This window comes from Canis aureus, chromosome 21 (genome assembly GCF_053574225.1).
Source record: "Canis aureus isolate CA01 chromosome 21, VMU_Caureus_v.1.0, whole genome shotgun sequence".
NCBI lineage: Eukaryota > Metazoa > Chordata > Mammalia > Carnivora > Canidae > Canis > Canis aureus.
This window is the reverse complement of record NC_135631.1, coordinates 11,414,275-11,441,855: the sequence shown is the minus strand read 5'-3', so window position 1 is coordinate 11,441,855 and position 27,581 is coordinate 11,414,275. Positions and strand designations below refer to the sequence as shown.

General features: G+C 54.6%; 1 protein-coding gene across 3 annotated transcripts in view; it reads right to left on the bottom strand.

Moving 5' to 3' along the window:
- Nucleotides 1–27,005, bottom strand: part of TSPAN18 (tetraspanin 18) — a 186,911-nt gene extending 159,906 nt beyond the window's left edge. For 2 of the 3 annotated variants that reach the window (XM_077862981.1, XM_077862984.1), the window contains exon 1: nt 25,850–26,004. The gene's annotated coding sequence lies outside the window, so the exon portion shown is untranslated. Of the gene's footprint in view, nt 1–25,849; nt 26,005–26,985 lie in introns of those variants that run through there. The other variant, XM_077862982.1, reaches the window with a different exon arrangement.
- Between the last annotated feature and the right edge of the window lie 576 nt (nt 27,006–27,581).

The window sequence follows — 27,581 nt, the reverse complement described above, 5'->3', positions numbered from 1 at the left end:
GACCTGACATCCTCAGAAAGACTGGGATTTTTTTTTTTCTTAATTTTTGCTTGGGGAGTAGAGGCCCGCTCCCTACATGGAATTGGGCTGAGTGCAGAAGGTGCTGGCACTGCTAGCAAGGGTCTCTGGAGGGCCCACCCCAGTGGTAAGGAATCTGAGCCAGTCTGAACCCATCAGCTCTGGGTAGCTTGGGGATGGTGGAAGGGCCAGGGAGGAGGGCATGTACAACCCCATAAATTAACACATGATGCTGCTTATTCTCTGTGCAGCCGTCACAAGTAATCATCATCTCCCCTGCCCCCCATGTTCCCAACATATCTGGGGGCTCCCAAAGACGAGCAAGCCAGGATCTCTCGTGCCCCTCCGCAGTGGCACCTGCAGGAGACAGATGCCCAGCTGAGCATGATGAACATGTGGCCTCTGGGAGCCTGAGACCCTTGTCTCCAGGGGACAGAGCCCTGCACTTGCTCCCCCTTAGTCCTGTCTGGAAGCATTTTCTCATCACCTGAAGGGGGCAAGGACAAACGCCATCCGTCCCCTGGAGCTCTCTTCCTTTGAATCCTTGCTCTGCCTCCTACACGCTTCCCATTTCTCAGATGAGAGAAGTGAGCCTGAGCCACAGCAGCTTTATGTAACCACACACCGGTGCGCTGCTCTCGGAGAAAGGAAAACACGGAGCTTAAGTGATTCTCTCAACACTGTGTGCCAAGTAAGGCTCCCTCATTCTCATGAGGGGTCCCCGGCAGACCTGCCAGGCAAGTGCCCAGCATCCCGGACCTGGGCATTTGGTGCCACTGGGACCTGGAGGAACCCAATGGTTTGAGGGACCTTTCTCTGACAGCGCAGCCTGGCCTGCCACCCTCACCCACCACCACCACCACCCCGGCTCCCCTGGGTCATCTGCAGGAACAAAAAAATGAAAGATGTGAACTCTATAACCCTTCCGCCAAGTGGCCAGTGTCCTCCTCCTCCTCCCCAGCAAAAGAAAGAGCTGATGTTCAGAGGTCCAGCCACTGGTCTCCAGTCCCAGAGCTGAACTGGGCCAACAGAGGATGGAGGCCACTATCTTGTCTGCGGCCAAAGTCCCCGGAGCCCCTCTGCTGAGTCCAGCCTGCACAGGGCTGTCACCATAGTACCCGCACTCCGCAGGATGCATCCAGGAGGATCTCAAGCCACAAGCCACTGGCTATTTGAACAAAGATACCCAGGCTTTCAAAGATTTTGACAACAGCCCAGTGCTTCCAGCACACGGTTCAGGACTAGCAGAGACTCTGGGTGCTGACGTCGACTTTGGTACGAGTTGTGTCTCAAGGCGTTCCAGGCCTGGAAGTCAACTGGGGTCCATGGCGTGATCCTCCACTTCCAGGGGCGCCTGTCCAAGGAGGTTCTGCTTCCGAGAGCAGCAGTTTTTAAAAGCCACCCGACAGTAATAGAGATGTTTCCAAACTGGCCACCCTGCAGCTAGCAAGGAAGCCAAAAGCTGAGAACTGGTAACTGGAGCTGAGCAAAGGGGCCAACCCCACAACCCACGGCAGCTTTCCTCCTGGAACACGGGGCTCTGGGGCTTGTAATTCAGACTTTATAGCCCTGGGGCACCCCACATCCCTGCCATCCTCCCCCCAGCTCAAGTCCATGTAAATATATTCTAATGCAGAGAAGGGTCTGCGGGAGGTAAGAAGGCAGAGCCATTAGCATTTTGATGGGTTTTCCCAACACATGAACAAGAGCGGTTTAAAATTCATAGCACAGAGATTAATCGCAGTCCCGCCTCTCTCTACCCTACTTAAGGGGGGGGCGAGAACTTTTTAGCCCTTTACAAAAAGACCTTGATTAGGAAAGAGAGCTAGGAACTCAGTGCTGAGAGTCCTCCAGGGAAGAGCCAAGATGGTTTTCTAGACTGAGTGTGAAGGCCTTCTAAACACAGTCAGAGGGCAGAGTCGGGGATTAGGGTGGAGCAAAGGCTGGACACTGCTCAGGCGTGGGGTCCTTCCAGAAGGACCCAGCTGAGCCCGGGGGAGGAGCCCTGCTTGTTCCTAAGGGGCACATCCATCTCTCATCGCTGACACAGGCCCAGCCTCCTACCATCCACGTTCATTCACTCACCAAGCTTCCCCCAAAGGATCACCATATGCCACACAGTAGGTGCTTAGAGAAGAATCTGGAAGACGGTAACTCAGCAAATCCCTGATAAGAAATTCAGTCTAAGGACGCCTGGGTGGCTCAGTGATTGAGTGTCTGTCTTCAGCCCCGGGTGTGATCCTGGAGACCCGGGATCGAGTCCCATGTCGGGCTCCCTGCAGGGAGCCTGCTTCTCCTTCTGCCTGTGTCTCTGCCTCTTTCTGTGTCTCTCATGAATAAATGAATAAAAATCTTTTTAAAAAATTATTTAAAAAAAAGAAATTCAGTCTAGATGGAAAGAGAGAGAAAGAGAGAGAGACAGAGAGAGAGAGAAATGGGGATGAATCCAAGAAAATGGGATGAAGGAGGGGACCAAGAGAGAGCAGCTGTCCTGGGACTAAGGTGGAGAAGGCCTCTGACAAGCAGGGCCTAAGAGCAGATCACACCCTTTGGGGGCATTCCTGTCCTTCCTCAAAACCTTCCTTTGAAAGTAGTGATGTCATAGTAGGTGTAGAAGACAAGATGAACAAAGATTTCTGGAATATAATCAGAGAGACTATATAGCTATTGTTAACACGCATGACCCAAAAATTGGAAACCAGGCAAGGAGGAGAGGCCTGTCGTCTCTCAACATCCTGACGGGAGTAGGATTGTTCAGAGGGCCCACCTAAGCATTCTTTAATTATCCAGGGCAGAAGATTCTAGAGGAATGTTAACTTTGACTCCTGTGAAGTTACTTGTGAATGCGTAGTAGATTTTTCTGGTCTGGTAGAAAAAATAACCCCAAAGGTTAGGATTTTATTGCCCTAGAGGGCATTAGCCAGTTTTATATCCAATCCAGCCTCCTCATTCCAGTATCATTGCTCTGGTACTTGTATAACTGCTGTTTGTCTAATTCTCCTGAGAACCGGCTTCACCATCTTGCTGCCTCCCTCTTTCGTGAGTCAAATCAATCTTTGGCCTATGTTCATCGCAGATTTGTAGGAGATCTTACAGGATTTCTAATTTTTAGAAAATTAGACTTTGGCAGTACATGCCTGATTACACACACACACACACACACACAGTGCATAGGGGGAAAATGGGAAGAAATAGAGCAAAATGTTACCCATGGGTATCTTTTGGTAGTTGGCATATGTATGCCAGGGAGTTTTGTAATCAGAAAAAAAAAGTGATAAACATCATTTTTAAAATGGAGAAATGCACACTTATCTAAGATTACCCAATCAATAGCTAATGCAAATTGCTTGCCTATCCGGTCTATGGGGCAGGGCTCTAAGCACTTTATGTGGATGTTCTCACTAAGGCCTCCCCACCACCCTAGGAGAAAGGGACTATTACTACGCCATTCGACAGATAAGGAGATTAAAACCCAAGAAGTTGGGGCTTCGGGTCCCAGGTGTAGGCAGTCAGAGCTGGAGCTAAACCCCAGGCAGCTCAGCCCCAGAGGCGGCCCTGCCACACTTCTGCCTCCCAAGTGCAAAAGGAAGAAATAAACACATCTGCTGGGCGGCCAGGGTCGGGCCTGGAGGAGATGGTGTTCCCACCCACTCCCAGAGCTCACGGCGTGCTGGGAAGCCAGGCGCAGGCCTCGCCAGCCTTGAATTGAATTCACATGTGTCTCCCCCGCACTCGCAGGCTGGGAACCCGTCCTCTCCGTGCTTGGGCCTCCCATCGCCTTGGGAGAGGGCATGATGGGCACTGGGCAATTGGAAGCCACCCCCTGTCCACCTGCTCTGACAGCATCACCTCTAGCATCACTTGTACTAGAGCGGCCGGTCACTAATGACCATTTATTTCCCTCCGCCTATCTCTTCGCCCATGCAGGTACTACACAACGGCTCCATTACCCAGATGGTAAAGCCAAGGGCAGCCAGGCTTCAGCAAAGAGGGGGTGCGGGGTGTTGGAAAGGACCTCCAGGAGCCCTCGAGCCCACAGACCCTGCCTGTAAGTCACCGCGTGACCTTGGGTGAGTCACTCAGCCTCCCTGGGCCATGTCACCTCGCCTTGAAAATGGGCAGGGGGACTCATTGTGCTCCAGTACCCCCCGATATTTGGCCAGCATCGATCTCGCTTTCGCTGTCGGGGTGTTTTACATTCAGGAGGCATGAAGCCCACACCAGGAGCCCACGCCTATTGATTCTCACTAAAGCTCTCCATGTGGCAGGTCACTGCTGGCTAAGTCTGTGCAGAAATTAGGTTTTGAGGGAGGGATACCATGTGATCTCTGAAAACCAAATTGGGGTGGGGGGCTGCAAAAGGGGGGGGTGTAAGGAGTGGGGAGAGACACTTCATTTAAATAGGACTCTTGAGAGCCCCGAGAAACCACCGCATCTGGGTGCTTTGTATCGTGCTGGTCAGTACTTATTTATTTCTTTATTTGGGCCAAACATGTTTCCCTAGGTTTCCAAACACCTGCCAACTCAGGCAGGATTATTCAGGTAAATACTGTGTTTCAAAGGCTTCCAAATATAAAGTCCCATTTTCCTTGATTTAGCAATAAACATCCATCCAGCTTTTACCTATGGCTTATACGAGGAAGAGAGGGGACCGAATAATTCAGAAATGTCAGCTGCTTAGTCAGTGTCAATATTGAAAGACGCATCTCTAGGTGATTAATTAAGACGGATGGACAGAAGAAACACAGGCGAGCTCTCTTATAAAGACAGAAAATGATCCCGCTCATGAAAATGGTTTAGCAGATGTGTCTGCTTCTGATTCCTGGATGCCTTACTGCCCCTTTTGGGGTCTCAGTTTCATTCTTGACCACCTAATGGCCTGTGATTCTGAAAATGGGGTTTCCCAGGGCTTCAGAAGCCATCAAAGTGGAGGGAGGAGGTGGGGAGGCCAAGCGACCCCCTAAGGCTGCTCCAACAGGGCAGCAGCTCCGTTTTCAGTGATTTCTCGGAGGCTCCATGTTGAACTTTCTTTGAGTTTTGGGCTACAAGTAAATTGAATGCCTCTAGACTGAAGCCTCCCAGGTAACTTCTTACTTTAGTAATGTCCAAGACGGTACGTTGGTCAAGAAACCCCAAGGCATTCTGGTGGTCAAATGTTTTTTTTATCCAGAGGCATCATGCAACCCATGGACACATCACTTGGGGAGAGAAATGCCTCCAACTCTGAAACGGGAGACTCTCCACGCCAGGTAACAAGCCCCCATCCTTAGCCAAAGGGTCTGCCAAGACAGATCCTAAAACCACAATAAGGGCTAGCACCAACAGGGGCACTGGCATTATCCCAGGCACTTGATTTGTCACTTCTCACAGCAACCTCATGTAATAGGTGTTGGTCTTCTCCCCATTGCACAGAGAGAGAACCTCAGCATTGGAGTGGTTGGATAACCTGCCCAAGCCCACGAGCTCCTAACGGCAGGAATATTATGCTGAGCAGGGACTTGGGGACCAACTGATCCCTCACTTTCATTTTAGAATGGGATGACTGAGGCCCAGAGAGGATAAGGGACTTGCCCAAGGCACAAACAATGAGTTTGTAGCAGAGCAGGATCAAAACCCAGACTCTGTCCTGAAATCTCATCTTCCACTCCACCTTGACACCATTAGGCTGCTTGGGACAGCATGGTTTGGTGACCAAAGCTTACTCAGCTCAAGCGCAGACCACTATGCACTTGAAGACCCACTGTGGAGGCCCACTGTACACCCTGTGACACCGCCTCAGGTACCCCTGTTTCACTATCTCTAAAACAGGAATGACATTCGCACTTGACCTGTAGGCCTGTTGCAAGGATTGGGCAGGACAGTGCATGCAGTGTGGTATATTCTCAGTGAATTCTAGCTCTCTTTGTCCATGGAACTGGGGGCAGAGGGCTTGGGGGACACAGAAAGAAGTGGATCCTTCTGGTCAGTTCCACGCAGGAAACGTGGAGTCTCTGTCCTGATTCCATCACCCCTCCCCCATTAGCAGTGCCAAACTGGAAGAAGTAAAAGAAACGGGTCCAAGTGAGATGCCACGACATTATGTCTCCCTTAAGTCAAGAGTGAATCATCCTCTTGAACTTTCTATTTTCTCCTGACCTTGTGTTAATTCCTAGCTCAAAATAAAATGATGTCTCTTCAGTACCAGGAAAAGGCTACAGAGTAATTTCAGGTCAGCACACAGGCCATGGAACAAGGCTGAATCCACTCAGTGATGCAGTCAGGGAATTTATGATGCAGAAAGAACCTTATCTCAGAGCATCTGAGATAAAGTATAAGAAAATGATGCTCTCTGTTGTAATAAACTGGTAGCTTTGCCTCTGCCGGGAAGCAGGACATGAAGGCCCAGAGAGGTTGAGTGATTTGGCCCACGCCACACAGCCATGGAACCTGTCGGTAAAAGAGGCAGAGCAAGAACCAGGTCTCTCAACCTCATGGCTCTGCTGGTGGCTGGGAGTGAGAGGTGAGGAGGTGAGGGGGAGTGAGAGAGGGACACGGAGGCCCAGCAGTCTGGGTGTGACAATGAGTGTACATGGTTGAGAAAGCGAGAGTCTCTGAGGTGGAGGGAAGGCATTCAGGCCATCTGAAGTCCCAGCTGCACTTTCACTGGGTGAGAAAAGATGAGTGTGAACAAGCATGAAGGTGGATGAGTGAGCAAGAGGGCTGGGAGGAGGCGGGGAGCGGAGTAAGATGGAATTGGCGCACTGGAATAGAGAACAAGAAGGAAAATACTTGGGTCATTTTCAAATTCCCACAGTTGAATAAATCAAAACAGACTGTTCTGAGACAAAGAGGGCGTCTCAAACCACATCCTTTACACCGGAGTCAATCCCAAATGGCCCACTTGGTGCTTTCTCATGACCTAGAATAACAGCACCAATAATACACACAACCACAGTGAGGGTTCTCGAGCCCCAGGGATGAACCAGGTATGCTAACACCTGCTTTCCAGATAGGGCTGCCACAATCCCTCAGTCCCCACATCTCCCTGCCCCGTGGGGGTTGGGGGGATCTCTGGAGGCAGAGATCTCTGGGAGGCAGCAGAGATCCCACCCAGGAGATTCTCACGGAAACACTATGTCCCTGAGAGTCATGCTCCTCCAGGCAGGGCCACCCTGGCCGCTGCCAGCGGATGATGAAGGAGGAAGGGGCAGCAAGTGACAACAGCACATCCCCGGCACTAGCTGCCCCACAGGGGAAGGCACATGCCCACCTGACCCGGAGTGCCCAGCGCCAGGCTGGCAATATTTGCGGAGGTCCTCACCTCACCTGAGCACCTGGCCCTGACCAGCCAGAGAAAGGCACCTGCCCTTCCAAACAAGCGTGGGCCAGCAGGGAGGGCACTGCCACGGCCCCAGAGAACGGGTTTCCCATTTCCCACCCCAACATTAGCAAAGGGAACATGTGGTCTCCACTCGAATCCACCAAGCCTCCTCTCCCTGCAGGAGGGGACAGCACCAGGTTGGCTGGGGAAGTGGGCATCCATGGCCACCAGGCAGGTGGTACATTCTCCAACCATGGTCTTATCCTAACCCCTAAATAATCCTTTGATGTGGGCATGACTCTTCCCACTTTACTGATGGGCAAACTGAGGTTCAGAGACACTAAATAACATCAAAGTCGCCAAGATGGTAAATTTAGACACAGTTAGAATTGTAGTTAGAATTGTACCCCAGCATGACCAGGACACTGTTGGTCCTTCTAACTCAACCATCGCTCACAAAGCTCCCTTCTGACGGAGGATGGGAGTCTCAGAGGGCAGCACTTTCTTATGGGTTCCAAAAGCAAATCCCAACAAAAACCCTGCTCACCTCATTCCACTCTTGCTACATAGGGGCCCAGACCCTCAGAGCGTCCCCTTTACCAAGGAAAGTGAAATCTAGAATCACATGCTCCATCTCTCAGGATTTCAACGGGTTAGGATCTGCTTTATGTTATCTGTTGAGTTCACAGAATTTATTTAAAAACTGAAATATAACATTTATATGGAAAAGTACACAGACCTGAAGTGAACAGTGGGATGAATATTCACAAACTGAACATACCTATGAAACAAGAATAAGAGGACAAACAGACCAGCACCCAGAGGCCCCCATGCCCCCCCATGCCGCTTCCAGACACTCCCCAACTCCTGCCCAAAGTTCATCCCTATTGTGACTTCTAACACCATAGCTTCCTTTGGCTGACCTCAAACCCCAAATAAATAGGATTGCACGGTGTAGACTCTTTCACATCTGGTGCTTCTCACTCCACACCGGGATCCTGAGTCTCTTCCAAGTTGCTCATTCCAGGAGCTCATTCTCCGCTGCGTAGTACTCCACTGCGGGACTGTATCTATTCTACTTTCTGTAGACATTTGCGTTATTTCTGCGTATTGCCCATCTCGGACACTGACACTATGAACATTCTTACACATGCCCTTTGGGAAATGTGTGCATACAAAGGCATTTCTATTGGATATACACCTAGGGGTAGAACTGTCAGGTCATAGGGTCAGTGTATACCCACCTTTGGTTACATTTCCCAATATGCCAATGTTGGGTGAATTTCATGTTTTAAACATCGTACACCTTAAACAAAACCCTTCTGCAGCTTAGATGTGGCCTCGAGGCCACCAATTTGCACCTCTGGCCTATGCGTGCTTTGTCCATCTTAGCCACTGGCCAGACCATCTTTCTTGAGAGCATATTGGCATCTCACCAATTAATGTTAATTCTGGGGGGAAATTCTAACACCCCCCTACACTGATGAGTGAAATGTGGTTGTTCTTTATTGAGTGCTCCTCTATCGGGATGAAATTACATTCAAGTCACTTGAGCAGCCTCTTCAAAATACACATGCCCAGCACTGCACTAGTCCAGCCTCCTCTGGACCAACCAGACTTTCTGAGGATGACACACCCAGGAATAATTACTTTGAAATCTAGCTCAATTGAGAACCATTGCCTTAGGTCACATGGCAGTCAAGCCAGTGATAGGGCACCTAGGTTCCCCAATTCCTAGGCTCTATCCAGCCCCCCAGGGTTCCCCAAATCTCCTCTGTGTGCTAGCTCTCCACCCTACTCCCATCCCACAGACACCCTGATCCACGCTTCTGCTGGACTCAAGCAGGTCCCATCAATCAACCAGAGCTGGCATTCTGGATGAAAACTATCTGCCATCCAGAGACCACATCATGTTGCCCCTGCTGTCCAGTACCGGCCCAGGAAACCCTGGCTACTTTAAGTGGCTCAGCCTTCTTAGACTCAGGATGATTATGGAGAAACAGAAAGGACCAAACCCAAGCCTGGCCTCATTCTTTGGTTTATTTGACTCTGATTCCCACACCAACGCTACTAAGCTAGCCGTGAGAATAATTTGTCTCTGCACTGGTGTGTTTTTTGCTCGGTTGGCTTTGGTTTCTGCCCTGGGTTTTATAGACGGCAAACAAGCCCAAAGAGGCCTAGTGCCTTGCCCAAGGTCACACAGCGAGGCTGCACCAAAGCTAGAATTTGAACCACGTCCCTGTTTCTCACTGGAGGTTCTTCCTCTCTACTCCAACGGGCCTTTCACAACCAATTAGGAACCACCAGAAAAGGCAGAAACATGACGGTAACCTCTTTCAGCTCAAACCAATCACATCTGTTTCGTGTCTTCCCCACTAAGCAGTAAACAGTGGGGACAGCGCCCAGGCTGGCTGCAGGCTGGGAGCTCAGCGCACAGACAAGGGCCAAGGCCAGAGCAGGCCGCGCGTGGTTCTCCTGCTGGTCCCCGGGCTACAGGAGAGAGACTGTCCCTCACGCGGCCGAGGCTGGCCATCTGACACAGCCGAGAATTGCCCTTTTCTGAAGCGATAATGTGCACAAACCCAGGGAGGGGCTTCTACGTGGCCCTGTTTGCAGGGCTCAGGAGCCTCCGCTGTCTTACTGCTTTCCGTCTTTATCAACATTTGCGTGAAAACTCGCAGTGCCTTCTGCTGCCGATGAAAACCAAGCAATCTTATTTTCTCCCCTCAGCCAGGCCACATGGCTCCTTCTAGTTCCACCCGGTTCACTCAAGCTAAAAAAAAAAAAAAAAAAAGGTGGAGGGAGGGGGCTCAAAAATACTAAAAGTTCCTTAACATCTGCAAATTTGCCTTTTGAGGCTGTTTTCAGCAAAACGTGCCTGGAACTGTGTCCTCAGATTGTGTTGCAGCAGTACATCCTCCCCCGGGAACAGCTTTGTCTTGGGCTCTGGTCTTGCTCTCCTATGGAGCCTTGGGCCTTCGAGGGGGCAGGAGAGACGGTGGCAGAGAAGGGCACCCTGCACCCCAGTCCGTGTCTGGGAAGGGAAGGTAGGACTCCAGAAATGACTCCTGTGCATGCTTTCCCTGGAGGTCTAGTTCACCGCTCCCCAAATTTCTGGGGGCTGGCTGCTGGCAGTGGGCATGAGGCCCGGGAGGCCTCTCTGTCGCTCTGCTCAGCACCTCCTGTCCACTCCCTGACTTCAGCCTCCCGCCAACCTCACCATTGGTCACCACTTTGCATGGAAGGAAAAGGAAAAAGCAGACTTCACCAGCCTGAGGTCACACCAACCAGAAGGTGGGAGAATCCAGAGTCTACCCAGGGATGGATGCACCCCGGGCCCCCAGCTCTAACCACTGCTCCACACGGCTCTCTTCCTGTTACCCACTGAACCGGCAGGGACAGGTCTTGCCCCAATCCAGACTGGCCTCATCCCAAAGGTAGAGTCATTCAGCCCTTGGTGAAGCCATAAGGCGCAGGTGCAGACCCTGCGGAACCCACACAGGCACACACATGCGTACTCGTGCATGCATGCCCACATCACCGGCTCCCAGAGTGTTCTGGCTCAGGGGGAGTGCCAGCACTAATTGACAGGAAGGACAAGAAGAGAGAAGTAGGCTCAGAAGATGGTCTGCACTGCCCCACAGGAGGGCTTCCAGAACAGTGTCTCCTAGGATGGTCCGTGGACCAAGCGCAAGGTTGGTCCCTGGGAATCCGGCAGCCTCAGGAGTGTCCAGGGCCTGGCTAGCAAGGACCTCTGAGAGGGTGAGCATGGCAGGAAAGGAGGCCGTGTCCTCCCCCAATGTCCCGTGGTGAGGGTACCACACCCGAGTCCCCGCACAAAGGGCAGGGGGTCCTCCAGATGTGACCGAGACAGCAGAAACCCTGTGTTCCCAGAAAGGGGGGCAGAGGGGGCCCAAGCCTGGAGAGGGGTTAGGGAGAAGAAGGGATGAGGCAGGAGGGCCCAGCTCCAGCCAGAGAGTTCCTCGTGGTGGGTATGGCTCGGGGTTTGAAGACCCAGAAAAGTCTCGGTGGTACAGGGCCGCCTGGGTGGCTGCGTACGTACCCACAGCCTCGAATCTTCAGCAAAAGCCTAGTGCACACATAAGAATAGAAAGGGGTGCACGCCGACTCCAAGCCACACTGGGAGTGCCTTTCTGCATTCTGCAGACCTCGCAGCAGCACCCCGGTTGGGACAGGAAGGGCCAGACCTTGCGGGACATTCAGACAGACCCTCCAGTTTCTCATATCCCCCTCCACCTGCTGGGCCTTCTGTGGAATTCCATAATCAGCACCTCGGGCTTCCCTTCCATGAAATGGGGATTAAAAACATCTCACCCAGTGGGATTGCTGGGCATCAAATGGCATCACGTATATGGGTCCGTTGTGTGCCTGGAAAAATTCTGCTGGAGAGAGAAGGGAAGGGAAGAGGGCCCGCGTGGCAGGTGGCCCCACACTCAGCATCAAGTGAGACACCTGATCCGGCCTGTGCTGTGGCCTTTTTTCCAGAGGGCAAAACAGAGGCTCCGCTAGGATAAAAAAAAAAAAGGCCAATGATCATGCAGCTGCTGCAAGTCAGGCTTTGAACTCAGAGGTATGGGACCCAGAAGCCAGAATTCCCACTCGCAGACAGCCCCCGTGCCAAGGCCACGGCTGCCTTTGGAACTCTTCCCTCCAGAAGAGGGGTGAATTTTAATCCCATACGTTTCGACCCAGCAGACGTGGGTGAACTTACGCACACAACTTTAAATATGTCATTAGCATTATTATTGTTTTGCCAAAAAGCTTCTATCAGCGAGCTCTTTTTCTCTCTGCACACACAGGTACCTCTCAAATAGGTTTGAGTAGACCTTTGTGAGTGGTTGGGCTACTTAGAAACAAAAATTGCCCATTATTTAAATTCAATTACATAGCAACCACTTTTTAAAAAGAATATTTTTATTTGAGCTCATTGTGTAGCAAGGCATCAGACACTTTCTTCTAACTACTTTGAGAAGGAAAAATTATCAAATGAAAGGAAGGAAATGTTATGCATATCATCCCAGCTATTGAAAATAATGCTGATGGATTTTCCTCTCGGGCTCTTAATTTATTTAAACAACACCCCATTTCCATCAACAACCACGCCTCGGCTTCCTGAGTGCCCTTCTCCAGGGGATTCGAGGCTTTTTGGTCATATTCCCCTGCTGGAGACTCTGAAGGGAGACTGCAGAGTCAGAGAAAGACCCAGAAAAAAGTGGCACCCACTTCCCCATGTGTGGATGAGATGCCAGAAGTCCACGATGGGATGGAGAACTAATTTGAGCCAAAGCAGGACTAGAGCTCAGGCTCTGACGCTGGACTCCCAGTCCAGGGCTCTCCCTGTCTCTTCAGTTGGGGGACAGTGGGATTGATGTTTCACCCAGGGTGGGGAGGGGGCTGGGCTTCAGTGCAGTGCTCCTGTGCTTCCCACCCTGCACCCCACTTCCATGGCAATACCACAGTCTGAGGGCTCCTGAGATGCATCAGGCTCCGAGATCGGCCCCCAGTGTCCCCATCTGGTCTCTGGGCACTGAGTGAGGGAGGCCCTGGGCAGTTCCCGTCTGTGGCCCCAGCTCTAGCCCCTCTGAAGCCGGCCCGCCAGCTCCTCCAGCCTCTCACAGAGCAAGCAGGCAGTGGCTTCAGAGGTCGCTCTGTTTGCCTTGGCTCCTCAGCCCGCTTCCCCAGCAAGAAGCCGCTGGAAAAGAAAATAAAACAACAACAAAAAGCCCTTTGATCTGCCACAGGATGGCCTCATCCAACCCTGGGGGAAGGTGGAAATCACCCTGTGTCATGACCTGCTGGCCTCCCTCCCACCCGTCCTCTCCGAAGGGCCCCACCTAGCCTGGGCTCCTGCACCCTGTGGGATGGAGGGGTCACAGTGACATCTGTGGGGGCTGAGTGGGGATGGACAGGAGGCGGGAAGAGGCCAGAGAGGGCCAAGCAACATGGAAAAGAGAAGATGCTCATCCACCCAGCTCACCCCTCCACAATAGGTGTTCCCACAGATTGTCCACTTGGTGGGGCATCGGGGTGGGGGCGGTGAGAGGACCATCTCAGTCCATCTGTGGGGAATCAGGCAAAAGCATCATGGCTGGGACGTCTGGGTGGCTCAGGGGTTGAGCGTCTGCCTTCAGCTGAGGTCATGATCCCAGGGTCCTGGGATCAAGTCCCACATTGGGCTCCCTGCAGGGAGCCTGCTTCTCCCTCTGCCTGTGACTCTGCCTCTTTCCGCATCTCTCATGAATAAATAAATAAAATCTTTAAAAACAAAACAAAGAAAAGCATCGTGGCTGCCGGTGCTGTGGAGTATGAGGCACCCATCACAAAGGGAGGAGGGAAGTGTGAAGGGCGCCTCTTCCACACCCCCATGGTCCAGCCTGGAGATTCTCTACAGTTTCAGGGGACAGTTCCGTTCACTCCAGCTGCCCCTCCTTCAAGCACCCCCTTCTGTCTCTTGGCCTGAAGTCAGGCTGGAAGTATGCAGAAGCAGATGTCCTGGGAGGAACCCTCAAGCAACAAGAGACAGAAGTTGGTGACCACTGGCTCGGATGATTCCGAGTGTGCTCCTCACAGCCACTTGGGGGTGTGTGTCCCCAGTTGCCTACAGCAGTGGCAACCACCCAGCACTTCTCTTATTGACTCTCCTCCCCTCCCTGCCCACTCACCCCTCGGGGACCAACCTCATACAGAAACGATCTGTACCCAAATCTTTGCCCAGGGTCGGCCTGTAGAGCCTCCCAGCTGAAACAAGGCCGAAGTGCATACGCTAACAGGGAACAAGTGAAAACATGCAGCATGCAGAGCACAGGGTCGGAGCACCACCAGGGACACTGCGTGCAGGGTGACGCGTACACAGAGGTGCTCATGTACCCAGCGAAGGGTTTAAGAGCAGCAAGAAGCTGGTGGCCTGGCTGTCTCCGGGTGAGAAGCCTGGCTGAAGGCTGACAGTGAGTCTCCACTGAAGATGCCTGTTTCAGTTCCGTTTTTCTCTATGTTGACTCTGATTTTTCCCCTTTCACAGGTCAAACATGACTATCTTCAAAGAGCTTCCGAGCCCCTGGAAACCAGATCAATGAACTATGGAGAGGATCATGCCCCTCCCTTCCTGAGACCCTCTCACTTCCTGGCCTTGGCCTCCTTCTTAACCCCGGGTGCAGGAGGACAGGTCCCAATTCCCACATAGGTCTGGAAGCAGCCACGGAACAAGGGATTAAGGGCTGGAAGGATCAGAGAGGGAGACAAAGGATGAGAGACTCCTAACTCTGGGAAACGAACAAAGGGTTGTGGAAGGGGAGGTGGGCAGGGAGTTGGGGTGACTGGGTGATGGGCACTGAGTGGGCACTTGATGGGATGAGCACTGGCTGTTATACTATATGTTGGCAAATCGATCTTCAATAAAGATAAATGAAAAAAAAAAGGGCTGGAAGGGCACAAAGGGCCAAGTGAGAGGCCTTGAGACCCCTGGATGCTGGTTTTCTCCCCACTGTGGCTGTTGAGACGCAGGCTGGCTCCACCAGGCAAGACCCCGGTGTCCCACAGAGGAGCATAGCCAGGAAACTGGCCATCTGATGCTTGAGAGTGGGCTTGCGGCTCAGACGGCCAGGGTTTGCATTTCTCCACCTCTGCTTACCAGCTGTGTGACCTTCAGCAAGTGACTTAACCTCTCTATGCCCCAGTTTCCTTGGCCATGGGGACAATCATAATATTGCATTAGAAGGTGTTATGGGATAAACTGTGTTCCCCCAAAATTCATGTGTTGGAAGCCCTGACCCCCAGCACCTCAGAATGTGATTGTATTTGGAGAAAGGATCTTTAAAATGGTGGTGTGGGGGCAGCCCAGGTGGCTCAAGCAGTTTAGCGCCACCTTCGGCCCAGGGCCTGATCCTGGAGACCTGGGATCTAGTCCCACGTCAGGCTCCTTGCATGGTGCCTGCTTCTCCCTCTGCCTGTGTCTCTGCTTCTCTCTCTCCTCTCTGTGTATTCTCAGAAGTAAATAAATAAAATCTTTAAAAATAAATAAATAAAATAAAATGGTGGTGAGGTTATCATGAGACTGCTGGGGGGGATCCTAATCCAATCTGACTAGAGCCCCCACAAGAGGAGATCTGGACACCCAGGAGGCACTGGGGATGCACATGTGCAGAAGAAAGGCCACGTGAGGACACGAGAAGGCAGCCGTCGGGAAGCCGAGGGACCTCAGAACTACCCACACCTGCTGACACCTTGGTCATGAGCTTCTGAGAAATTTGATGTGAATCGATTTACTTAATCCTCACAACTCAATAAATTAGGTGTTATTTATAGTTCCATTGTAGGGGTGAGAAGATGAGGCACAGAGAGGCTGAGTACTTTGCCCAAGGCTGTGGAGTTAGGAAGTGGTAGGGCCGGGACTGTAAACCGTTATTCTATCGGAGGGGATCAGACCTGTAAGCGCCTGGCACACGGCAAGCGATCAATACACGTTAGCTGTGCTCATTACCCAAAACAACCTGCAAAAGACTGGCCTGCAGAGGAGAAAATGAAGAGAGCCACCTCCTGAGCACCTGCCAGCTACCAGGGCCCGTGCCTGCGGTCTGGGATGCAGCATTGAGCAATGGGGGAGTGGGGGGAGAGGGAGTTGGGGAGGTGGCTAAAACGATGGCCAGATCCAAGCCAATAGGAAGAGAATTTGGCCCAGGAAAGTCAAGGAGGGCTTTCTGGAAGAGGTGATGCAGGGGCTGGGTTCCAAAGGATGAGGAGGAGTCTGGTAGCTACAGAGGGAGGAAAAGGCATTGCAGGGAGGGGGCAGTGCACGCAGAGTGGCCCTGTTACAAGTGGGGGCGACAGAAGGAAGCAAGGTAGCATGTGAGCCGGAGCACAGAGGCAGGCTTGGGTGGGGGGCGCGGGGGCAGGGGCTCCAGGAAAGCCTTCGAACACAATTGAGAATCCACTGAAGGATCACAAGCAAGGTGGCTAACACGATCACGTTACACAACAGATGTTTTTCCTAACAAAGTGTGGAAGTCGAGCTTCCGTAAATTGAGTTTTATTTTTAAGGCAGTAGGGAGCAATGGGAATCGGAGAGCTAATTTGCCTGTAAATTGAATGAGGGCCCTCTGATCCAGCTGGTATTTTCATAGATCCGGGCCGCCTCAACTGAGGTGCACCTGTTACGTAAAACTCCTGGAGGAGGGGCACCTGGCCAGCTCAGTTGGTAGGACGTTTGACTCCTGATCTCGGGGTCATAAGTTCGAGCCCCATATTGGAAGTAGAATTTACTTAAAAAAAAAAAAAAAAAAAACAGGGGCACCTGGGAGGCTCAGCGGTTGAGCCATCTGCCTTTGGCTCAGGTCATGATCCCAGGATTCCGGGATGGAGTCTCACATGGGTCTCCCTGCAGGGAGCCTGTTTCTCCCTCTGCTTATGTCTCTGCCTCTCTCAGTGTGTCTCTCATGAGCAAATAAATAAAATCCTTAAAAAAAAACAACCCCTGGAAAACTGGTCTGGGGGTGGGAGGCAGGGTCAGCACGGCCGGGCAGTGTCTCGGCTTGCCAGGGGAAGCCAGGGGAACACTCGTGGCTCTCCCCACCAGGCCACCACACAGCCTACCTCCTGGGGGGGACCACAACCTCCCGGCCTCCCCTTCCGAAGCTTCTCCCCATCTCCAAGCTTCAGCATGTGCTTGTTTCCATGAGGGGGCCTGAGCTGCCGCTAATAGAACAACTAGAACAATTCTAGTTTTCACTGAATCCTTTTGAAGTGTCACATCCAATTATCAGAGATAGATTTATGCATTTGAATCTTCTCTTCATAAAACTCTATGAGGTAAACAGGTGGCCTGGAAATGTTAAGTAATTTGTCAAAGGCCAAGCAAAGGCTGTGGTGTGTGGCTGAATTAGGATTTGAACCCAGGGCCCTTACGTTCAGAAGTTGGACTCCCCACCTTTGATTGAGCGTTGCCTCTTCTGAGTGCGTTGCATGAGGACCAGGCTGCGCATCTGAACCCTCAAGCCGCATCAGCTGAGCCCCCAAACCCTCCGGGGATCCTGGAGGATGGGCTCCAGAGCAGAGAGCTGTCTGTTCATCCCCTCCAGACCCCCTCCTCAAGCAGAGATGGCCAGACGTCGCCCCCAGGGGAGGAGAACCCAACGTGTGCACATCACAGGTATTTCTGGCACTAAAGGTGAGCCCAGGATAAATAGCAGGCAGGGACGATTCGTCTCGACTAGCTATTCTTAACCTAGGACAGCATGGAAAAGACAGACGACTCCAGCAAGGTAGGCTGGAGGAACAGAGCTGGCGCCTTTCATTCAGTCATTTCAAGTCATTATTTCTAGAAAACATCCTACCTGCAACTAGTTACAATTCATATACATCCATGTGCCTTGAGTCCAGACTGGATGCCCCCACTCCCCGCCTGTCCCGACAGCAGCATCTGGCAGGTGCTTAGCTGCGGACAAAGTATGCTTTACTGCAAACACACCTCCTCTCTGCTCCTAACCAGGCTAGGAGGTGCCCCTAAATCCCCACCTGATTGCTAAGAAGAATGAAAGGTACCAAGATCGATTTACCAATTACTTGCCAGTGGTACAGTTGTAGGAACCTGGGCCAATTCTTTGACCTTCTGCTCGTAAAATGGGACAATCCTAGTATCCACCTATTATGGGTTGGATGGTGTACCCCCAAAAAGATAACGTGGAAGTCCTAAGCCCTGGTACCTGCAAATGTGTCCCTATTCGAAAACAGGCTCTTTCCAGATATAATCAATTTAGGGTGAGGTCCTTATGCCCTAATCCAGTGTGACTGGTGTCCTCATAAAGAAACCAAAGACAGACCCAGGGCAACACTGTGTGATGACAGGAGCAGACACTGGGTGACACGTCCATGAACCAAGGGACACCGAGGATTGTCCACACCACCAGAAGCTAAAGAGGAACAAGGAAGGACCCTCTCCTAGAGCCCTGCCAATGCCTTAATTCAGGGCTTTTATCCTCCAGAGCTGGGAGAGAAGAAAGGTCTGTTGCTTCAAGCTCCCACCTGCAGTACCTTGTCACGACAGCCCTAGGCAAGCAGCCACGTCTTAGGGCTCTCAAGCTGGTCAAGGCCCTCCTCCAGGTGTTTCAGGTGGCAGAGGCTGCCAAAGCTAGGTCTAGGGGCAGGAGTGAATGAGGTGTGTTTGAGGGACCCCGCGACACACAACTCCCAGGCCTAAGTGGCCCACACGTCTCCCAGTACTTCTCAGAGGAGCAGGAGTCAGCTTGCCTCCCTAGCATCTTGGTGGCAGCTTTGGCCGAAGGGCACTCTCCAAAGCCCCCAGGTGCAAGTGTCCACTATGCCGGGGCGGCCGGAGGAGGGGTGATGGCAGAGGGGGGAATGAGCCCCCTCAGAATCCTGTCTTGAGGAACCACTGTCTTCCTAACAGAAGACCCCTCCACTCTGGGCTCCAGCCCACTAGCTATTCCTTTGAGGGGGCCAGTTAATCCCCATTATTCTGGAGGTGTTTACGTCCTGGTTGGTGAAGTGCTTCATTCCCCTACGGGCTGAAACCCACAGCAGATGATTCCCAGGCCTGCTCTGCTGGAGGGGGCCCTAAATGTCAGGCACCAGGTGGCAGGGGGGTGCTGCTCCCCCAGGAGGTTGAGGCGTACTGCCAGACGGAGCAGCACTGGGAGGGAGAGTGCTGTATGGGCCCCAGCCAGAAAGGCAGCATCACGGGAGGGGGCGCTCAGTGGCACCCTGGGCCCCACACCCACCCATGTGTTAATTAGACTCCAAAAGATGGGCCCAAATCCAAGACCAGAGCTTCAAATTCTTCTCCTATTTCCAATGGAAGCCATATCAGTCCATCACAAGCGCAGAGGCTGAGGCCACCAGGATCGGGAGGCCAGCGCCTTGACATCCAAGAGGTAGGACTCACAGGCCAGCGTGCTGGGCCGGCTTCTAGCCTCTCCTCCGGTGCTGATCCTTTGCAGAGGCATCTCTTCCTTCTTACTCAAGTGGCAGACAAGAGATAACACAAACGTTGACACTGACTACGCACCAGGGCTTGATTAACCTTACGGCTTTCCACAGACCCCCCCATTTTGCAGACAAGAGAACCAAGGCTCAGCAAAATGAACAAGTAGAAGGGTCAGGATTCAAACCCGGGTCTGACCATCTTCTGTGCCACCTCCCCTCAGTGTATTATGGGCACTCTATGATCCGCCCTGTGATAATTTCCATGTACACAGTGTGTGATCTATAAAGAGCAACTCACACCAGGGGTTACTAGGGAATGGAAGCTTCCGGGCTTTAAGTGCTGACTGCATATGAGGCCTATGTTAGAAGCTTTAAATGCATCATCTCAATTAATCCTCAAAGTACTCTCTTTGGGAAATGTAAATGCAGAGTTCGTGCTCAGCAAATATTCATGCACTTCCTGGCATTCTCAGCCTCCCCTGCAGCTGGTCTGGGGCCATGCGACAGTTCTGACCGATGCACAGGGGCCGATGTGATGTGGGTCACCTTCTGGCGGAGGCAGCTGGGTGTCAGCGTGCCTTTCCCACCTCTCTCTGCCCCTTGGCAGTAACTGTGGATGCCACATATTGTACAACGTGCAGCTACCAAGACGGTGGAGTCCCCATAGCCTGGGTCCCTGAGTAACCGTGTGGAGCAGAGATCCGTCATGATCCAGGTCATGGGAGCGAGTGATCACACCTGCGGCATTAAGCCACTGAGGCTCTGGAGTCCTGTGTGGTGGCAGCTGATACTTAGCCAAACAGTGTTATTGCTACACTGTGGCTAGTCTTCTGCTTTTCACAGATAAGGAAACCAAGGCCATAATGCCAGTCAGTGGCAGAAACAGGGTTCAAATTCACATCTGGGACTCCAACATGCATCCTCTTCCGCTAACAACCTTTTGTTTTTTGTTTTTTAAGATTTTTATTTATTCATTCATGAGAGACACACAGAGAGAGACAGAGAGGCAGAGACACAGGCAGAGGGAGAAGCAGGCTCCATGTAAGGAGCCTGACGCAGGACTCGATCCCAGGTCTCCAGGATCACGCCCCGGCCGAAGGTGGCGCTAAACCACTGAGCCACCCGGGCTGCCCAGCTAACAACCTTTTGTTGCTCAGTCCAGTCACTGCCCTCCTGGAAACAGCCGTGGACACTGAAACACCTTCCCCTCACTGGCCCTAGGATGGCTGAGAAATTGATGCAGGAGCAAAGAGGGCATCTCATAAGAGGCACTGAGCCTGGAAGAGGAGCAACAAAGCAGGGAGGAGAGGGCTTGATGGCATGTCAAAGCTATCATTCCTGGGGCTTTGCAGCTCACAGGGGTTCTGATACAATTCACAAGGAGCAACTATCACACAGTGGTTTAGAGCACTGGACGGGCAATCAGGTCAACCCAAGTTCAAATCCCAGGACCCCCACTGTCTCACTTGATTTTTCAGAACCTTGCTTTTGGGTTTTTGTTTGTTTTGTTTTGAAGATTTTCTTTATTTATTCATAAGAGACACAGAGAGAGAGAGAGAGAGAGAGAGAGAGACATAGGCAGAGGGAGAAGCAGGCTCCATGCACCGGGAGCCCGATGTGGGACTCGATCCTGGACCCCGAGATCACACCCTGAGCGGAAGGCAGACACAACCGTTGAGCCACCCAGGCATCTCCAGAACCTTGCTTTTGTATCTGGAAAATGGGGACAAGATCTGAACCAGACTCGTGGGTGGAAACGGGTTGAAGCGTTGTCTAGCTCTGGGCCCACGGTGAGCGCACACCCACCACGTGAGCCACCACAAAGACCATCCCTGGGATGGCTCAGAGCAGCAGCCATCAGGGGGGGAGGCAGAGGGGAGGCAGAGGGGCAGCCCAGAAAGCCCGGATCGTCCACCGGGCCCGGCCCACGTGGCCGCCGCAGACCAAGGGGCAGAAGACAAAGAGGGAAGCAGGGCCGGCCAGGCCTGATGCCCCAGAGCAGAGAAGCCAGATTATTTATTTTAAAGTTGCAAGTGTCTTCTAGCAAGCCAGCTTTTTATTTGGGTGAATCTGGGAGTTGTTTATCAGCTTAAACTCATTATCTGCACATATGGTCTTCATACTATGGTTAAGGGCGGGAAACAAAGGATGGAAGGGAGAGAATGGGCAAACACTGGCTGGGGAAATATCATCCCTCAAGTGCCAGAACCCGGGATGTTTTCAGTGACGTCACACTGGGCTTCCTGCCACGGGGATGGGGCTATCATGAGAATCCTCACAAGATCTTTACTCGGGCGTCCCTCAGTGGGGGAGGGAAAGGAAGAAAAAAAAAAAACAGTTTGTTTTATTCACCCTTGTCTTCTATTTTCAAAGCAGACTCTCTCCCTCTCTCTCTCTCTCTCACACACACACACACTCACACACTCACACACGCACACACACAAAGGCACGCCAAGCCCCGGTGTGTTGGAGCTGGAAAGAATCAAAACTGACCCCTCCCTTTTCACATAATGAGGGTGATGACAGCGGACATTAGCTGAGCATCTACCACATGCAGGACACTGGACTAGGTGTTTTGCATGTTGTATCTCATTGACTTCACAATAATCCGATGAGGTATGATTAGTCCCGTTTTACAGATCAGGAAACTGAGGCACCAGAGGTCTCCTAAAGGCCTAAGGTCACACAGCTAATCAGTAGGAGAAAGCCAACATTCAACCCGGGGCAGCCTAACCACCGCACAATGCTGCCACTAAAGAAATAGCAGAGCAGGCTCAGAGAGGGACAGTGACTCACTGAGGTCACCCAGCTCCATCTGCAAGAAGATCAGGGCTCGAACGCAAGTCTCCTTACTCGAGGCTGGGGGATATCCCACCACCTGTTGCCTCTTGGTCCAGACACTAGCGTGCACGACCTGTGAACACGCTCTCGCTCATCTCCGAGTTGTTCAATTTACTGATCAAACCAGCAGTCTTGGGTGCAGACAACGGACAAGGGTTGGACCTTAAGATAACCAGTGCTGACAGGAAAGACCTACTTTGCCAGCTGCAAACATTGGTGCTCATCATCTCACCCTCTCTTTTTAAAAAGTTTCACTATCAGCACACACACACACACCCCTACCCACCTTCCCCTCCCCCACCCTCCCCCCCTCACCTCCACCCCCGCCAACAGAGGATCGAAGTGCTGACTCGGGTCCAAGGTGCCAGCCCGTGCAGCAGGAGGAGCCCAAGCTGGCAGGTTTGCTCAATGGCATCAGGTTGCAGAAATACCCGATCGACTGATCATCTGCTCCGGGGGGACCAAAGTGCTGGTTTCCAAGACCCCCCTCCCTTTGCTGTGTACCAGCTGAGCACGAACAAATGTTCCTGATTTTCCTCCTCTCGACTGATGAAATAGGCCAGAGGAGCAGCCCTCTGCAAAGAGGGGTTCCTAAAAGGGGCAGCCCAGCCATCAACATTTGCTTTCCTTCAGGGAAGGGGAGTGGGGGCTGGACAAGCATCCAGAGAAAGGCAGCGTGTGAGGGTGCAGACAGATGAGGAGCCCCCAGCGGGCGCTGGTCACCGACCTTACCTTCTCTGCCTAAGCCGACAGTCTGATGGAGGATGGGAACCTAGCTTGGTTTTGTTGTGGGGCTGGTGGGGGAGGGGGGCAGGTGCAGTCAAGAGAGGTGCCCTCCACTGGAGGAGAGGCAGAGCAAGAGCTGCCTACTGCCCTAAGAGGAGGTTATATGCAGCAAGCCAATCCAGAACCTTCTGGGCCTGCACGTGCATTTTACAGACCGGGGAAGCAGGTCCAAGATGGAAACTGACTCGCCCAGAGCTGCATTGATGATCCAGAAAAGTCAGATTTCAAAGCAGACCCCAGCGAGACCCCAAACCTTGCTGTGTCCTCCCCTCCTCACCCCCTCCCACGAATCCCTGCTGCAATGCCTTGCCTTGACACCCCTTCCCCACCTGTCCCTGCCCAGCACCCTGTGTTCCAGCCCACCCTCAGATGACTAAAACCTCATTCAGTAATAATTCCGTAGCTCTTTCCAGGCTGACATGGAATTTTTTTAAAGGAAGATGGAATACTTCCTAGAAGACCCAAAGTATCCTAACTTGGAGTTAGGATGAACTTTGGCTTCTAGAAAGTGTCCCGATTGATAGACTGCCATTTCAGCCTTGGGTTGGGTAAAGATGTTCTGAGGGTCTGCGGTGGAACGGATTTAGAGACAGAGATATAAGGAGACTGAATTTCCAAAACTTGAAATCTTGCCGAATCAGAGACCTTGGCATGTACACCAGGTCCGCACATGATATGCTAACCAAACACAAACACCAGCGGCCCTGGGGTCTCAATGCCCTCTTCGCCTTAGGGGACAGAAAGAAGGGGTACAGCACAGGACCTGCTCAGGGGCCTCGTGCTCACACCCAAGTTCCAGGCACAGGGTTGTCTCAGGCAAGCCTTTCCTCTGCAGAAAAACAAGAGCCCCAAAACGGACCCAAAACTCCTTTTGTTTTCGGGCCCCCGTGGAATGTCTTGAAGACACATCCAGAGACATCCATCGGGCCTCTCCACCCTTTCCTCTGTCTCCTCTCTCCACCCCTTCTGTGCAAAATAACCATTATACTGATCTTTCTTTATGGCATCTCTGTCCTCCAGCATTTTGGGAACATCCAGCAAAAACATGTGGTGGGCTGTATCGGAAGCCAGAACCTTAACTAACTCCATTGGAGTTAGTTAACTAACTAACCAGAACCTTAACTAACCCCACTTCCATCACCTTTGCAGGGGACTCTGGGGACATGGGAGGGAGAGGGGGTGTCCAGTGAGGAATTGCCAGCCAAGAGGGAGACGAAAACTTGCCGCGGCTACTATGAGACCACTGCCAGGTCTTCTATTTGCTCATTTGCCCTCTCTTGGGGTTCAGGGAGGAGGGAGGGAATTAAAGAAAAAGACAAGACAACCGTCCCCGCAGGCCGCGCTCAATGCTGGAACAGCCCCACACAGGACAAAGGTGATGCTCTTCATAGATGCCAGCAGCAGTCCTGCTCCCCAAGTCCACACAGATACACACAGTCCCCACACACGGGGGCCCTGAGGTCAGGAAACGGGACACCTGGCGGGTTTCCACCAACAGCTGTGAAATGACCAGATGAAAGTGGCCTGTAGACCCAGGCCCAGGAGGGGAGGGACCCTGAAATCACCATTTCAGCCTGGACTGCACAAGTCTTTAAGGGGCCCTCCTGACCCGGGGCCTGTGCCTGCCGGCTTACTTGTGCCCAGGGAGAGGATGGATAAGGGGTTATACCCCAACACCCTCATCCAGCCCACACCAGGTAGGGATCTGGCCGCATCCAGGAAACAAAGGTACAACTTTTACAAGAAGGGCGCATCCAATAATTTGAGTTTCAGACTCCAAAGAAACCTCGACACGTTGATCATCCTCTCACCCGCTTTCTCTACACCAATTCGCTGTTAGTGTAAAGTTTTTCTCGTTTTTTGTTTCTCTGGGGGTGAATTTTTTAAATTCACCCCTACACCTTGCCTGCTCCCGGAGGAAAACCACCTCCTGACTACCAGGCCTTCCAGCACACGGTGCGCCCCGGCCTCACGCTCAGACCTGTCCCCCGCCGTGCAGCGGGGCGGGGGTGCTCCTCCACGCGGCCCCCCGCGCGAGCTGGGGGGTCTGTGGTTCTGGGTCCTGGATTTCGGTGCGTTGGTCTCGCAGGAGCCGGGACCTGCCTTCCCGTGGGTGAAAGGGCCGGGGAAGGGCTCCCCCTGGCGGGGACCAACTCGCCTCCATCCAGCGGGGAGCCAGAGCCGGCGCCAGCCCACCCGAGCCGAGCCACCCTCCGCGAGGACTCCCATCGCACTCCCCAAATCTGGACGTGCCACAGAGCACCCAGCGCGCACCCCCGGAGGCCCCGCTGCGCTCCCCCAAACGGCGCACCCGGCGGACGCGATACGGGGCGCCCGGGAGGAAAGCGTGGCGCCCCCGCCCCGCCCCGCCCCGCCCCGCCCCGCGGCTGGGACCCCAAAGGCGGCTCGCGCTCGGTGCCCTGCCCCGGCCCAGCAATCCCCCCGGCCCGGATCCTCGCTCCTAATCCCTGGGCTCTACCTGACCTCCTACGGAGTGGCGTGGCGCGCACCCCCACCCCCGGGCCCAGCCCCCCTGAGACCCCAGCCTGGTCAGGCACACCTGCCACCGCCGCCGTCCTCCCGACGCCCCCCCACTCACCCACCCCGAGCGCCCGGCCCGACCGGGGCTGCACCTGTCCGGGGGGAAGCCTGCAGCCCGCGGATTCGGGGCAGGGATCGGGGCGGGGATGCGGCGAGCACGTCTCCTCCGCCCCCTCCCCGGGCTCCTGAAGTAGAACTTGGTTCCTGGTTCCCCGAGATCGTCCTGGGATCCCTCCCCCATGCCCTCCGCACCCCGGACCGGAGCGCGCGGGAGGGAGCGCGCGTGGGGTCTCCAGGTCCCGGGGCGCGGCGGCGGGGCGCGCGGAGGGCGCGGGGGCGGGGAGCGGGGGGCGCGGGGGCGCGGGGCGGGGGGCGCGGGGGCGGGGGGCGGGGGGCGCGGGCCCCTACCTTCCAGCAGCCGCAGCAGCCGCCCGACCCCGCGCCGAGTCCCGCCGGCGGCCGCGGGGGAAACTTTGCCGGGCGGAGAGGCGCGCTCGCAACTTGCTCGGCGCCCGCTGCCTTCCCGGCGGCGGCGGCGGCGGCGTGTCGGGGACCGGCTGGGCGGGCTCGGGGCCGGGGCCGGGGCTCGGGCGGCCTCGCGCGGCTCCGCTGTGGATCGCTCGGCGCTGCGTCCGCCCGCAGCCTGGAGCCCCCGCGACGCCGGCGGCAGCTGCAGCCGCCCGCCCGCCCGCCCGCCGGCCCCACCTCCCAGCGCCCGCTCCGTCCCTCCTCCCCCGCGCTCCCTCCCCTCCCCAAACCTCCTCCCCGCGCGTCTCCAGTCGCCGCCACCGCCGCCGCCGGGAAGGCATGTCTGCCCCGGCGGCCGCCCCTGCCTCCCGCCCGCCCCGGGCGCCGCCTGCCGTGCAGTCTGCGCGCCCTGCTCCGGGCCCCGGGGCCGCCGCCCTCGGGCCTGCCCCGCGCCTTCGCCCCGCGCCCGCCTGCGCCTGCCCCTGCCCCTGCGCCTGCGCCTGCCCCTGCCCCTGCCCCTGCCCCTGCCCCTGCCCCTGCGCCTGCCCCTGCGCCTGCCCCTGCCCTGCGCGTGCCCCTGCCCCTGCCCCTGCCCCTGCCCCTGCGCCTGCCCCTGCCCCTGCCCCTGCCCCTGCGCCTGCCCCTGCCCCTGCCCCTGTCCCTGCCCCTGCCCCTGCCCCTGCGCGTGCCCCTGCGCGTGCCCCTGCCCCTGCGCCTGCCCCTGCCCCTGCGCGTGCCCCTGCGCGTGCCCCTGCCCCTGCGCCTGCCCCTGCGCGTGCCCCTGCGCGTGCCCCTGCGCCTGCCCCTGCGCCTACCCCACGCGCCTGCCCCACGCGCCTGCCCCATGCGCCTGCCCCTGCCCCTGCCCCCTGCCCCTGCCCCTGCCCCTGCCCCTGCCCCTGCCCCTGCCCGCGGGCCCTCGCTCGCCCGAATCCGGGAGATCGCCGCGAGCGCGGGGGCACTGGCACCCTAGATCCCGAGCATTTATTCCGGGGAAACTTTCACGCTGCCCCCGCCCCCACCGCCGGCCGCAGGGGGTCCGCGCCGCCCGCCCGCGCCCCTGCTGCCCGGGCTACCTGCTGAAGGCCGAGGGCTGCGGACCGTGGAGGCCTCGGCCCCGGGAGGGGGGCGGGGTGACCCCAGACCAGATGCAAACGAGGCCCCGCGCCGGTCTCCCATCTCACGACTTATCTTTTCATCTTTGTTCCGCTGCCACAGCCACACACCCCTCCCCAGCCCCTGACACAGGACTTCACTGAGACACTTAACCTCTGAACCTGCTCTCTGGAGCCGCCCCCTACCCCTCCTGCCCCGGACGGAAGGGGCGAGCCGGCGGATCGGGGGGATGGCCCGAGTGAGAGTGCCTGCTGGGCCCGCAGGAGAGGGGCTCTGACGCCCACTCCTCTTCCCTGCGGAGCTCCTTCTGGAATCCCACTGAGGCTTCCCACCCAGTGCCTGATGGCCCCGGACCTTCAAGCACACGGGAGCCCTGCAGGTGGCCCTTTGGGGCCTACTGATTTCCCACTAAGGAGTGAGAGACTGTTAGGCTTGGAACCTATTCCAGTCTTGGGCATGCATGTGGGTAATATCGGGCCCCAGGGCAGCGTTTTTCCAGGGGCAGGAAATCGCTGCCTTTCCTTACCCATGTTCCAGGAAAAGGATACATCCCTCT